This window comes from Phyllobates terribilis, unplaced genomic scaffold (genome assembly GCF_046119375.1).
Source record: "Phyllobates terribilis strain yellow unplaced genomic scaffold, ASM4611937v1 Scaffold_1__5_contigs__length_1240528914, whole genome shotgun sequence".
Lineage (NCBI taxonomy): Eukaryota > Metazoa > Chordata > Amphibia > Anura > Dendrobatidae > Phyllobates > Phyllobates terribilis.
The window spans coordinates 731161985-731175389 of NW_027362761.1; positions in this window are offsets into that span (position 1 = coordinate 731161985).

The window sequence follows — 13405 nt, forward strand, 5'->3', positions numbered from 1 at the left end:
AAGCCTTTTTTTTAAATTATTTCATGAATTTCATGAAATATTTAAAAAAAAAAAACTTAGGGCTTCGCCCTATTTTTGTGTCCAGACAGGTACAACTAGGCAGCTGGGGGCTGGAATCCGCAGCGCAGGGAGGCCCAAGCTTTCTGGGCCCCCCCCCGCTGCAAATTGCAGTCCGCAGCCACCCTAGAAAGTGGCGCGTTCATAGAAGCGCCATCTTCTGGCGCTGTACCCAACTCCCAACTCATCCAGGGCCCTGGTGCGGTGGCTCACTGGGTAATAAAGGGGTTAGGGCCAGCTTGGCATTATCAGCTGGCCCTAAGCCCGAAATTCAAGGGGTCACGCCAATATTAGACATGACCGCCATGAATTTCTAGTAAAGTATTTAAAAAAACACAACACAGGAAAATTTTCCCACGCTGTCAGTGACGTGCATGAGGTGAGCTGAGTTCATTGGACATGACCTCGGCTCATCTTTATGCCGTCACAGCCAGACACTGAGGAGCGCAAGCATGCCTGCGCTTCTCAGTCTCTGCAGCATGGCAAGCTGGATGGCAGCTTTCTACTGCGATCCAGCCTGTCATGTGAATGTAGCAGAGCTGGAGCCATCGTGGGAACCATGGAAAGGTAAGGATGATGTTGGTTTATTATTTTACTTTCATTGCAGAAGACATTGGCTTCAGCTGGAATGGGCGTGATGGTAAGTATGGTTTAATTTAGAACAATCAAAAATTGTGTGTTTATTTCAATTAAAGGACTTTATTCTGTGTGTTTGTGCTTTTTTTTAACTTTGACTATGGGGTTAGCAATGGGCGTGTCTTATAGACGCCTCTCCATTACTAACCTGGGCTTGATGTCAGCTGGCATTATAAGCTGACATCAACCCCAGCCCTATTAATCCACTGCCACCACTACAGGGCAGTGGGAAGAGCGAGGCTAAGTGCCATTTCTGGGACGGCTGACGGCTGGTGTTTCTAGCCTGGGAGGGGGCCAATATTCATGGCACCCTTCCTGGGCTATTAATATCAGCCCCCAGCTGTCTGCCTAGCCCTTGCTAGCTATTAAATAGGGAGGACCCCACGTCATTTTTTTTGGGGTCCCCCATTTTAATATCTAGCAAAGGCTAGGTATTCAGCTGGGGGCTGATATTAGTAGCCTGGGAAGCTCCGTGGGTATTACCCCCTTCCCAGGCTTCAAACATCTGCCCCAGCGGTCTGCTTAACCTCCGCTAGAGACTAAAATTACGGAACCCCACGCCAATTTTTTTTTTTTAATAAATCCTTTAACACTAAATGACAAGTACAGTAAGCAACACTGTCACTGTACTCCTTATATATGTGACTGACATGTTTCTATCTATCTAATCTATGTGTGATGCTCTATTCTTTCTATTCTAAATTGTCGGGTACCGATGCTGAATTGCCAGCCGGCTTTTTTAAAGAGATGGTGAATGAAAACACTATTATTTTTTTAAATAAATCCTTTAACACTAAATGACAAGTACAGTAAGCAACAGTGTCACTGTACTTCTTATATATGTGACTGACATGTTTCAATCTATCTAATCTATGTGTGATGCTCTATTCTTTCTGTTCTAAATTGTCGGGTACCGGTGTATGCCGCTGCTGAATTGCCGGCTTTTCATGTAATGCATTCTACATTATTCTTAGTTGTTTTCCTTCATGTAGAATTAACCTACAAGGAAAGAAAGGGTTTATTTTCATTCCGATATTTGTGTTCCATTGACTTGCATTGGTTTCCGGTATCGGAATCGGCGATATTCGGTATTTTTTGGGTATCGGTCCGATCCAATCCGATCCGATATTTCCCGATATCGAAAGGTATCGCTCAACACTACTCATGACTAATAAATACCCTGGAAAGCGTTTCAGCATTAGTTAACCCTGATAATGAAACAAAGTGAGCTTGTTTACTGAATCGGTCAATTACCACCCAAATAACAGTCTTCCCTCCAGACAAATGCAAATCCGTAATGAAATCCATGTACAAAAAAAAAGGTTTTGCACTAGCGCTGTGTTTGTTAACTTCCAAGCTGCAAACTCAAGAGCACCTTTGCCTAAGTGCAGACTAGTGAAACCATTAAAAATCCAATGTAAAAAGTTTGATATGCGCTAAGAAGTAAATTCAAAACTAAAATGTAGAAATAATATCAGTATTTCATATGAATATAAACCAATTTGATATATAGGTAAAGGTTCCGTAGAACGTTTTTTCCTACCTTTTGATATGATGATCCTTTTGTTTGCTCCAAATGAACTGTCCTGCAGAGCGTTGCAGTTTGCTCAATAGATATCCTGGCAAATGTCCCGCAGAGCATTTCACTGTGCTCAATAGAGATCCTGGCAAATGTCCTGCAGAGCGTTGCACTTTGCTCGATGGGGATCCTGGAAAATGTACTTCAGAGCGTTGCACTATGCTTAATAGGGATCCTGACAAGAGGAGAACCACCGAATGGTAGGTCCAAGTATCAATTAGACATTGTATATGTAAAAAACCTTTTTTAATTGGATGGTTATAGTGGCAATACAGACACGAGATTGTCCGCAATCAAGAATATAGATACAAAAATGATATGCAATCAACAAACATGGTATAGATGGACCAGAGAAAATTATTACACAACAAAGTGCTGCAGATATATCAAAGCCACTCTATCAAATACAGAGGTGATGGTAATACATGGTGCTTGAATAATACGTGCAATGACATAGACAAATTAGAAGGTGCTTTATTGATAAGTAAAATATAATGTCACCAGGCACCATGTCCAACCATCTACAATGAATGATAATGTATGTCTGCCCACCCACATGAGTGCACAAAATGGTAAAATGTGGATGTATAATGTCTTCATAATGCGGAGGGGAGGCAAAAATGGAAATGACTATACCACAGCCCTGATGTGCGTTTCTGACGGGGAGTCCTTCGTCAGGGGCATAGCAGTAAGAGAGGAGAAGTGAGGAATGAATAGTCGATAATAATTAGCAAAACCAAGGAATCTCTGAATTGATTTGACTCCAATGAGCAGTGGCCATTTAAGGATGGAAGAGACTTTCTCAGGATCCATCCTGAGTCCGGTATCTGAGATAACGTAACCCAAGAAGGGACGGGCGGACTGTTTGTACACACATTTTTTATACTTAGCGGTTCTCCCTGAGATGCTGAAGAGCTTGCCAAACCGCCCATCTGTGGGAGGTCACATCCGGGGAAAAAAACAAAATATCGTCAAGATACACAACAATGCAGAAATAGAGCAGGTCTCGGAAAATATTGATGAACTCTTGAAAAACTGCCGGTGCATTACTGAGGTCGAAGGGCATCACTCGGTACTCATAATGCCCGTCCTGGTGTTGAAGGCCGTTTTCCACTCGTCTCCTCTGCGAATGCGGATTAGATTGTAGGCGCCTCTTAAATCTAATTTGATGAAGATCCTGGCACCTCTTAAACGCTCAAACAACTCAGGGATTAGTGGAATTGGGTATTTATTTTTTACTGTGATCTGGTTGAGACCCCGATAGTCTATACAGGGTCAGAGCGATCCGTCTTTCTTTTTGACGAAGAAAAACCTGGCCCCAGAGGGAGAGGAGGATTTCCAAATAAACCCCCTGGCCAGATTCTCCTGAATGTATTCTGACATGAGTCTCAGCTGGAGACAGTGGATAAATTCGGCCTCTAGGGGGTGTAGATCCGGGAATCAAGTCGATAGGGCAGTCATATGACCTGTGAGGCGGCAAAGTCTCTGCTTCCTTCTTGTCGAATACATTAGCAAATGATCAGTAGGCAGACGGCAGACCAGGCAGCGAAGCCTGAGAAGACGGACCCTTAGCCGGACTTACAGTGGTCAGACACTTCTCATGGCAAGATTTTCCTCAGCAAAGCACCTCTCCAGTCCTCCAATCCCACACAGGTTCATGTTGTCAAAGCCATGGGAGGCCTAAGAGAAAGGCATGACACATGTAGGCAAGACCATAAAAGACTAGCTTCTCAGTATGAAGCATCCCAATACGGACCTCAAGCGGCTCAGTGACCAGACGGACCGTCTCCCAAAGAGTTTTCCCATCGACAGATGTTATTGCCAGGGAGTTTTGGAGCTGATGAACTGGAATTTCGAAGCGATCTACCACAGTCTGGAGAATAACATTTCCTGCTGCCTCCGAATCCATATATGCTGTCTCAAAAAACTGGGCCTCACCGATTGTTACGGGCACGGTAAGGGTCAGGGATAGAGAGGAGTCTTTTCCATCTAGGGAGGCCTCTTCTACTCACCCTAGATGCTGGAGTTTCTCCGGCTTCACCGGACAGGCATGAATGAAGTGACTTATGTCTCCACAGTAGAGGCACTGGCCTTTAGCATGGCAATACTTCTGTTACTGTCTAGCAAAGGCAAAGCGGTCAACCTGCACGGGTTCAGGTGAAGCCTCGGCAGAGGACGGGGGAGGAACAAACGGCCCTTGGAAGGATGGAGCCAGGCGCCTCAATATTCTCTCACTTACCACCTCCCGGGAATGCTCCTGGAAACATAGGTCTATATGGATGGAGAGGGAGATCAGGTCCTCGATAGTAGTTGGTAGATCTCGACCGGCTAGCTCATCCTCAATATTTCCGGAAAGGCCCTCCCAGAACGTCGCCACCAGTGACTCGTTATTACAACAGAGTTCGGATGCCAGAGTGTGAAAGTGTACCGCGTATTGTCCCACCGATGAGCTGGACTGATATAAACGGAGAAGAGCAGAAGCCAAAGAAGTGGTTCGCCCAGGTTCATCGAATACTTTACGAAAAGCCTCCAAGAGTGCCGGCAAATTGGAGATCATCGGATCTTCTCTCCCATAATGGATTTAACAATGGCAGGGCCTCGCCACCAAGGTGCGACATCAGGAATGCTACTTTTGTTTGGTCTGCCGGGAAGAAGTGAGGAAGAAGTTCAAAATGTAACCGGCACTGATTAATGAACCCACGGCACAGCTTCGGATTGCCGTCAAAGCGTAGTGCGGTGGCAAGTCAGGGTCCTGAACCTTGGACAAGCAAACAGACGGAAAAGGTCCTGAAGACGACATGGCTGCTTGCACATGGAAGGACACAGGTGAGATGTTTAAAGCCTTCAGCTTGGTAGTCAGGGACTGTAACTGCATCGTCAGCTTCTCCTGCATGCCTTTCTGTCGGCAGAGGTCTTGGTACATGGTCTGATCAGACGTAAGGCAGGGTCCAGCGGATTTCATGTCCTGAGCAAGCTGTCACGAATGTGGTTTGTGGAACCCCTGTGCCACGAACCGAGGAGTACCTGGAGGGGCGTAACTAGGAGGCTCACCCAATCTGACCCCAGGCACACGGTGAGGGAGGTGGCCCAGGTGCTACTCCAAAACTGGTGCTACTCCAAAACAGACCAACAGACGCGCAACAGCTGGACCCAATAGGACAGGTAGGATGGTGCCCAGGAACGGCAAGCAGGATTGCACCACAGTGCAGCAGGCTCAGTTGTACCTGAGTGCAGCAGGCTCTGTTTCACCTGGGTGCAGCAGGCTCGCATCGGAGTGCAGTAGGCTTGGTAGGGTGAACTAGTACGCAACCTTTACAGCATAGACTGTGGAACAGAAAGGTTGTTCAGGCACCTCCCAAACAGGGAGGAAGCAATATATATGGAATGTTCCACAGCCATTGGCTGGGGACGTAATAGCAAGAGTGCGTGCTGGCCCTTTAAGAGGGCGGGAGCATGCGAGTGCATGCCTTAAGGACTCGGCCAGAAGCCCTGCTGGAAGAAGGCAGAGCACGGGAGGGGAAAGCACCAGCCGCAGCGCGGGTGAGTGTACTGACACACCGGAGTTCCTGCCTGTCAGGGCGGGGTTCCGGTGTGGTACTAACACAAACCTGCCCACCAAATGATGTAAAATATAATTTCTGAAATTCTGGATCACCGCTGGAGTATGGGTCAGACTGAAAGGCATAACCAGATTCTCGAAATGACCCTCAGGGGTATTGAATGCCATTTTCCATTCATCCCCTTCTCTGATTCTAACTAGATTGTAGGCTCCCCTTAAATCCAACTTGGAGAACACTTTAGCTCCCACAACGTGGCTGGACAAATCTGGAATCAGAGGAAGAGGGTATGGAGCTCGGATGGTAATTTGATTCAATTCACGAAAATCTAAACAGGGATGGAGATCGCCATCTTTCTTCTTCACGAAGAAGAACCCTGCCGCCATGGGCGAAGATGAGAGTCTAATATGTCCCTTCTCCAGACTCTCCACAATGAAATCCCTCATAGCTTGTCTCTCAGGGCCAGAAAGATTATACAGTCTGGACTTTGGTAGTTTAGCATCGGGAGTCAGATTAATAGGACAGTCATATGCACAATGAGGAGGCAAATCCTGACACCCATTCTCAGAAAATATATCCTCAAAACCAGACAAAATGCAGGTAAGGTCTCCATAGAGAGTGCATAAAGGGAAATGTTTAATCTCTGGATTGCCAAGCCACTATCGGATTATGTTTCACCAACAAGGGTAGACCCAGTACAATTGGATTGGGAAAGCCCTCCAGGACATAACAAGGAATTATCTCATAATGAAAAGACCCCACCCTCAGTCTTACATTATGTACAATCTGAGTCAGAGCTTTCTGTTCAAGTGGTACTGAGTCGACGGCATAAATAGGAATGGGCTTAGCTAAAGTACAGCAAGCAAGGCCATGAGTTCTCACAACCTCAGCATCAACCATGCTGACTCCAGTTCCACTGTCTACAACCACAGAAATTTTCTCAGTCCTGCTCTCTAGCACCACCTCTGCTGTCAGGACAAACAGAGAACTGCTGGTTGACGACAAACACACCCTCTGATTATCCAACTCCAGACTACCAAGGGTTAATCAAGTTTCTTTTTGCTTAGGAATCGAAGGACAGGCCCCAATAAAATGTCCCTTTTCTCCACAAAAAAACACGCCCTTTTTCTTGCGGATCTCAGGGGAAACATACGATACAGAAGCACCCCCAACTGCATGGGTTCATCCAACTCCACAAGTACTGGTTCACTCCCAGACCACCTCCCCGGCAAAGGGGCATTACCCCGAAAAGAGGGCTCCGGAGAAGGTGGTCTCACCCACCTATCCTCAAGACGTCTATCAACACGTATAGCCAATGACATGGCAGCCTCCAAGGACTCTGGGGTTTCATACACTGCCAAGGCATCTTTCAACCTTTCAGTAAGGCCCTAACAAAATAGTCTTGTAAGAGCTGGGTCATTCCATTTAGTATCAGTTGCCCATCTACGGAACTTGGAGCTATATGTCTCCACTGACCGATTCCCCTGTTGAAGGTGATGCAGCCTGGACTCAGATAAGGAGATTCGGTCAGGATCATCATAGATGAGAGCTAGAGCCCCGAAAAACCCCTCTACTGACTGGAGAAAAACAGAACCCTGTGGCAAAGAGAAAGCCCAGGATTGAGGATCTCCTTGCAACAGTGAGATCACTTGCTGTTCCTCATCTCCAGAGGAGTAAGGACGAAGTTTAAAATATAATTTGCATGCTTCTTTGAAAACAAAAAACTTGTCCCTACCTCCTGAAAACCTGTCCGGGAGGGCAATTTTGGGTTCAGGCTGGACCCTCAGAATCCCCAACATTAGGAGTCTGCAGCCACTGCCGTTGCTGCTGAAACTTAGACCGAAGGTCAGTCACCTCCAGTGACAGCCTGTGCAGTTGCTCTGCCAGCATTGCAGCAGGATCCATGAACGAAGGGAGAGGGAAAAAAAACACAATGTGAGGGAAGGAACAAGTGTATGATGATGGTAAGAGGGGGAAGGGAGCCCAACAACTAGGGAAAGGGGGAGTGGAGACACCTAGGCAGATCTAATATCACCCTGACTACTCTATCGTCCCTATATAGGTTCCGCACCTATCGCCGAGCAGGAAACCTAATCCTTGAATGGCCCTAGAGCTAGGCCCTAGGTAGGGAGGGGACAGGGTGAACACTAGTCAGGCCCCAGTGTAATTACAGCAGTAATGCTATTCATTTTCCATACTTCATATTTCATGCGCTAAAAAAAATTTTCAAAAAATTTTTCATTTATTTCTATCTTTTACAGCAGTTATGCTATTCATATTTCATATTTCACATCTATATACTCAGTGTTACAGTGTGCTACTTTATTTGTTCATTATATATGGAGGTAGCTGCTCTTAGTAAGCACCTGTTCACACCTAGTCTTTGTAGTGGAAGTGCCGTCATTCTCTTTGTTACTAGATTTAGCGTTGACTGAGCACTCCACCCCCACCCCCATGCCGCAGGTGGTTTTAAATGCATCAGGATCTGTCTTTCCCACACATAAGCAGACGGAGGTCTCTTAGAGAGGTATTCACATTGGTAGGTCCTGACATCGAGAAACGCCTTACCGCGGCTGTCAGGTACACATGAATTGGCCAATTTATGCGCTAAGATTTCTCATTTATTTACAGCAGTAATGCTATTCATTTTCCATACTTCATATTTCATGCGCTAAAAAAATTTTTCAAAAATTTTTCATTTATTACTATCTTTTACAGCAGTTATGCTATTCATATTTCATATTTCACATCTATATACTCAGTGTTACAGTGTGCTACTTTATTTGTTCATTATATATGGAGGTAGCTGCTCTTAGTAAGCACCTGTTCACACCTAGTCTTTGTAGTGGAAGTGCCGTCATTCTCTTTGTTACTAGATTTAGCGTTGACTGAGCACTCCACCCCCACCCCCATGCCGCAGGTGGTTTTAAATGCATCAGGATCTGTCTTTCCCACACATAAGCAGACGGAGGTCTCTTAGAGAGGTATTCACATTGGTAGGTCCTGACATCGAGAAACGCCTTACCGCGGCTGTCAGGTACACATGAATTGGCCAATTTATGCGCTAAGATTTCTCATTTATTTACAGCAGTAATGCTATTCATTTTCCATACTTCATATTTCATGCGCTAAAAAAAAATTTTTCAAAACATTTTTCATTTATTTCTATCTTTTACAGCAGTTATGCTATTCATATTTCATATTTCACATCTATATACTCAGTGTTACAGTGTGCTACTTTATTTCTTCATTATATATGGAGGTAGCTGCTCTTAGTAAGCACCTGTTCACACCTAGTCTTTGTAGTGGAAGTGCCATCATTCTCTTTGTTACTAGATTTAGCGTTGACTGAGCACTCCACCCCCACCCCCATGCCGCAGGTGGTTTTAAATGCATCAGGATCTGTCTTTCCCACACATAAGCAGACGGAGGTCTCTTAGAGAGGTATTCACATTGGTAGGTCCTGACATCGAGAAACGCCTTACCGCGGCTGTCAGGTACACATGAATTGGCCAATTTATGCGCTAAGATTTCTCATTTATTTACAGCAGTAATGCTATTCATTTTCCATACTTCATATTTCATGCGCTAAAAAAAATTTTCAAAAAAAAAAAAAATTTTTCATTTATTTCTATCTTTTACAGCAGTTATGCTATTCATATTTCATATTTCACATCTATATACTCAGTGTTACAGTGTGCTACTTTATTTGTTCATTATATATGGAGGTAGCTGCTCTTAGTAAGCACATGTTCACACCTAGTCTTTGTAGTGGAAGTGCCGTCATTCTCTTTGTTACTAGATTTAGCGTTGACTGAGCACTCCACCCCCACCCCCATGCCGCAGGTGGTTTTAAATGCATCAGGATCTGTCTTTCCCACACATAAGCAGACGGAGGTCTCTTAGAGAGGTATTCACATTGGTAGGTCCTGACATCGAGAAACGCCTTACCGCGGCTGTCAGGTACACATGAATTGGCCAATTTATGCGCTAAGATTTCTCATTTATTTACAGCAGTAATGCTATTCATTTTCCATACTTCATAATTCATGCGCTAAAAAAATTTTTCAAAAAATTTTTCATTTATTTCTATCTTTTACAGCAGTTATGCTATTCATATTTCATATTTCACATCTATATACTCAGTGTTACAGTGTGCTACTTTATTTGTTCATTATATATGGAGGTAGCTGCTCTTAGTAAGCACCTGTTCACACCTAGTCTTTGTAGTGGAAGTGCCGTCATTCTCTTTGTTACTAGATTTAGCGTTGACTGAGCACTCCACCCCCACCCCCATGCCGCAGGTGGTTTTAAATGCATCAGGATCTGTCTTTCCCACACATAAGCAGACGGAGGTCTCTTAGAGAGGTATTCACATTGGTAGGTCCTGACATCGAGAAACGCCTTACCGCGGCTGTCAGGTACACATGAATTGGCCAATTTATGCGCTAAGATTTCTCATTTATTTACAGCAGTAATGCTATTCATTTTCCATACTTCATATTTCATGCGCTAAAAAAATTTTTCAAAAATTTTTCATTTATTACTATCTTTTACAGCAGTTATGCTATTCATATTTCATATTTCACATCTATATACTCAGTGTTACAGTGTGCTACTTTATTTGTTCATTATATATGGAGGTAGCTGCTCTTAGTAAGCACCTGTTCACACCTAGTCTTTGTAGTGGAAGTGCCGTCATTCTCTTTGTTACTAGATTTAGCGTTGACTGAGCACTCCACCCCCACCCCCATGCCGCAGGTGGTTTTAAATGCATCAGGATCTGTCTTTCCCACACATAAGCAGACGGAGGTCTCTTAGAGAGGTATTCACATTGGTAGGTCCTGACATCGAGAAACGCCTTACCGCGGCTGTCAGGTACACATGAATTGGCCAATTTATGCGCTAAGATTTCTCATTTATTTACAGCAGTAATGCTATTCATTTTCCATACTTCATATTTCATGCGCTAAAAAAAAATTTTTCAAAACATTTTTCATTTATTTCTATCTTTTACAGCAGTTATGCTATTCATATTTCATATTTCACATCTATATACTCAGTGTTACAGTGTGCTACTTTATTTCTTCATTATATATGGAGGTAGCTGCTCTTAGTAAGCACCTGTTCACACCTAGTCTTTGTAGTGGAAGTGCCGTCATTCTCTTTGTTACTAGATTTAGCGTTGACTGAGCACTCCACCCCCACCCCCATGCCGCAGGTGGTTTTAAATGCATCAGGATCTGTCTTTCCCACACATAAGCAGACGGAGGTCTCTTAGAGAGGTATTCACATTGGTAGGTCCTGACATCGAGAAACGCCTTACCGCGGCTGTCAGGTACACATGAATTGGCCAATTTATGCGCTAAGATTTCTCATTTATTTACAGCAGTAATGCTATTCATTTTCCATACTTCATATTTCATGCGCTAAAAAAATTTTTCAAAAAATTTTTCATTTATTTCTATCTTTTACAGCAGTTATGCTATTCATATTTCATATTTCACATCTATATACTCAGTGTTACAGTGTGCTACTTTATTTGTTCATTATATATGGAGGTAGCTGCTCTTAGTAAGCACCTGTTCACACCTAGTCTTTGTAGTGGAAGTGCCGTCATTCTCTTTGTTACCAGTGTAATTACAGACAACAAGGTAAACAACAAAGGGGATACACTTAGCTTTAGAAGACAAACAGAGAGATGACGTCAGCTGTCCTCCACGGTAAGTCCAATAAGAAATTAGCCAACTACTAGTATTCCAGGCATGGACAGAGGAACATAGAACTATCACCGGCGACTCTCTGGAGACACTGAGAGTTTTTAACCATCAAGCAAGGGTGTGTCAATTAGCAGCAGGAGGTGGAGGTCATTGCTGGGTCCTAAAGGGAGCAGGATATCACTACACTACAGAGATGAGAGGATCAAGAAGGAGTCTGCAATGCTAAGTGCAGTGACCTTCTACAGCCAGATCCAGAATGACTGTCTGTCACACTTGATACACCCGTGACAATGATAAAGCATCAGTCTTCACATTCTTGAACCCTGGCAGCTCCAACCTCTATAGGTTCCGCCTCAGGTAAGTGGATGAACTCAGGAGGAATAACCAAAACTCTTTATCACTCAGCATGTCTCTCCTGAATTATTTGATCAATATGAATGGCCTGCGTCTTGTCCTCCCCCAAAAGAGCGAGGTGGTGTATGCAGAGCCAGAGTGTCATTGAGTGTCTCAGAAAGACATCTGTGGAACTGGCACCTGAGAGCAGCATCATTTCACAACACTTCAGAGGACCATTGCCGGAACACGGAACTATAATCCACAGCGATGCTGCACCCCTGTGTAAAGTTCATGATCCTTGCCTCTGTAACCTGGACCCTGTCAGGTTTATCACAGGTCATCCCTAAGGCGTCAAATAAGGTGTCAACAGAGAAGCATACTGGGGCTTGTGAGGACAAGGAAAATGCCCATGTCTGGGGGCCTCTCTGCAGCAGGGACATAATTATTCCCACCAGCTAACTCTAAAAACTGGGGTCATAAGGGGTAAAAAATCCCTTGCCTCTTCCACCCACACAGTCACATCCACGTATTGCTCCACTTGGACCTACACCTTGTGGTTCTAGACAGCTAGTTTTAATTTTATAAAATTTAGGTTGTTTCAACTGAGTTTCATTTAAAAAAAAAATAAATTTAAAAAAAGAAACTATGAAATAGTTAATAGATAGATAATAGATTGATAGATAGATATATGGATAGATAAATAGATTTATAGATAGATAATAGTTAGATATATGGATATATAGATATATTGATAGATCGATAATAGATACAGTTATATGAAAAAGTTTGGGCACCCCTATTAATCTTAAGCTTAATGTTTTATAAAAATTGGTGTTTTTGCAACAGCTATTTCAGTTTGATATATGTAATAACTGTTGGACACAGTAATGTTTCTGCCTTGAAATGAGGTTTATTGTACTAACAGAAAATGTGCAATCTGCATTCAAACAAAATTTGACAGGTGCATAAGTATGGGCACCCTTATCATTTTCTTGTTTTGAATACTCCTACCTACTTTTTACTGACTTACTAAAGCACTTTTTTTGGTTTTGTAACCTTATTGAGCTTTGAACTTCATAGCCAGGTGTATTCAATCATGAGAAAAGTTACTTAAAGTGGCCACTTGCAAGTTGTTCTCCTGTTTGAATCTCCTCTGAAGAGTGGCATCATGGGCTCCTCAAACCAACTTTCAAATGATCTGAAAACAAAGATTATTCAACATAGTTGTTCAGGGGAAGGATACAAAAAGCTGTCTCAGCGATTTAACCTGTCAGTTTCCACTGTGAGGAACATACAGTCATGGCCAAAAGTTTTGAGAATGACACCAAAATTATATTTTCACATGATCTGCTGGCCTCTGGTTTTTATTAGTGTTTGTCTGATGTTTATATCACATACAGAAATATAATTGCAATCATATTATGAGTACCAATAGGTTATATTGACAGTTAGAATGAGTTAATGCAGCAAGTCAATATTTGCAGTGTTGCCCCTTCTTCTTCAAGACCTCTGTAATTTTC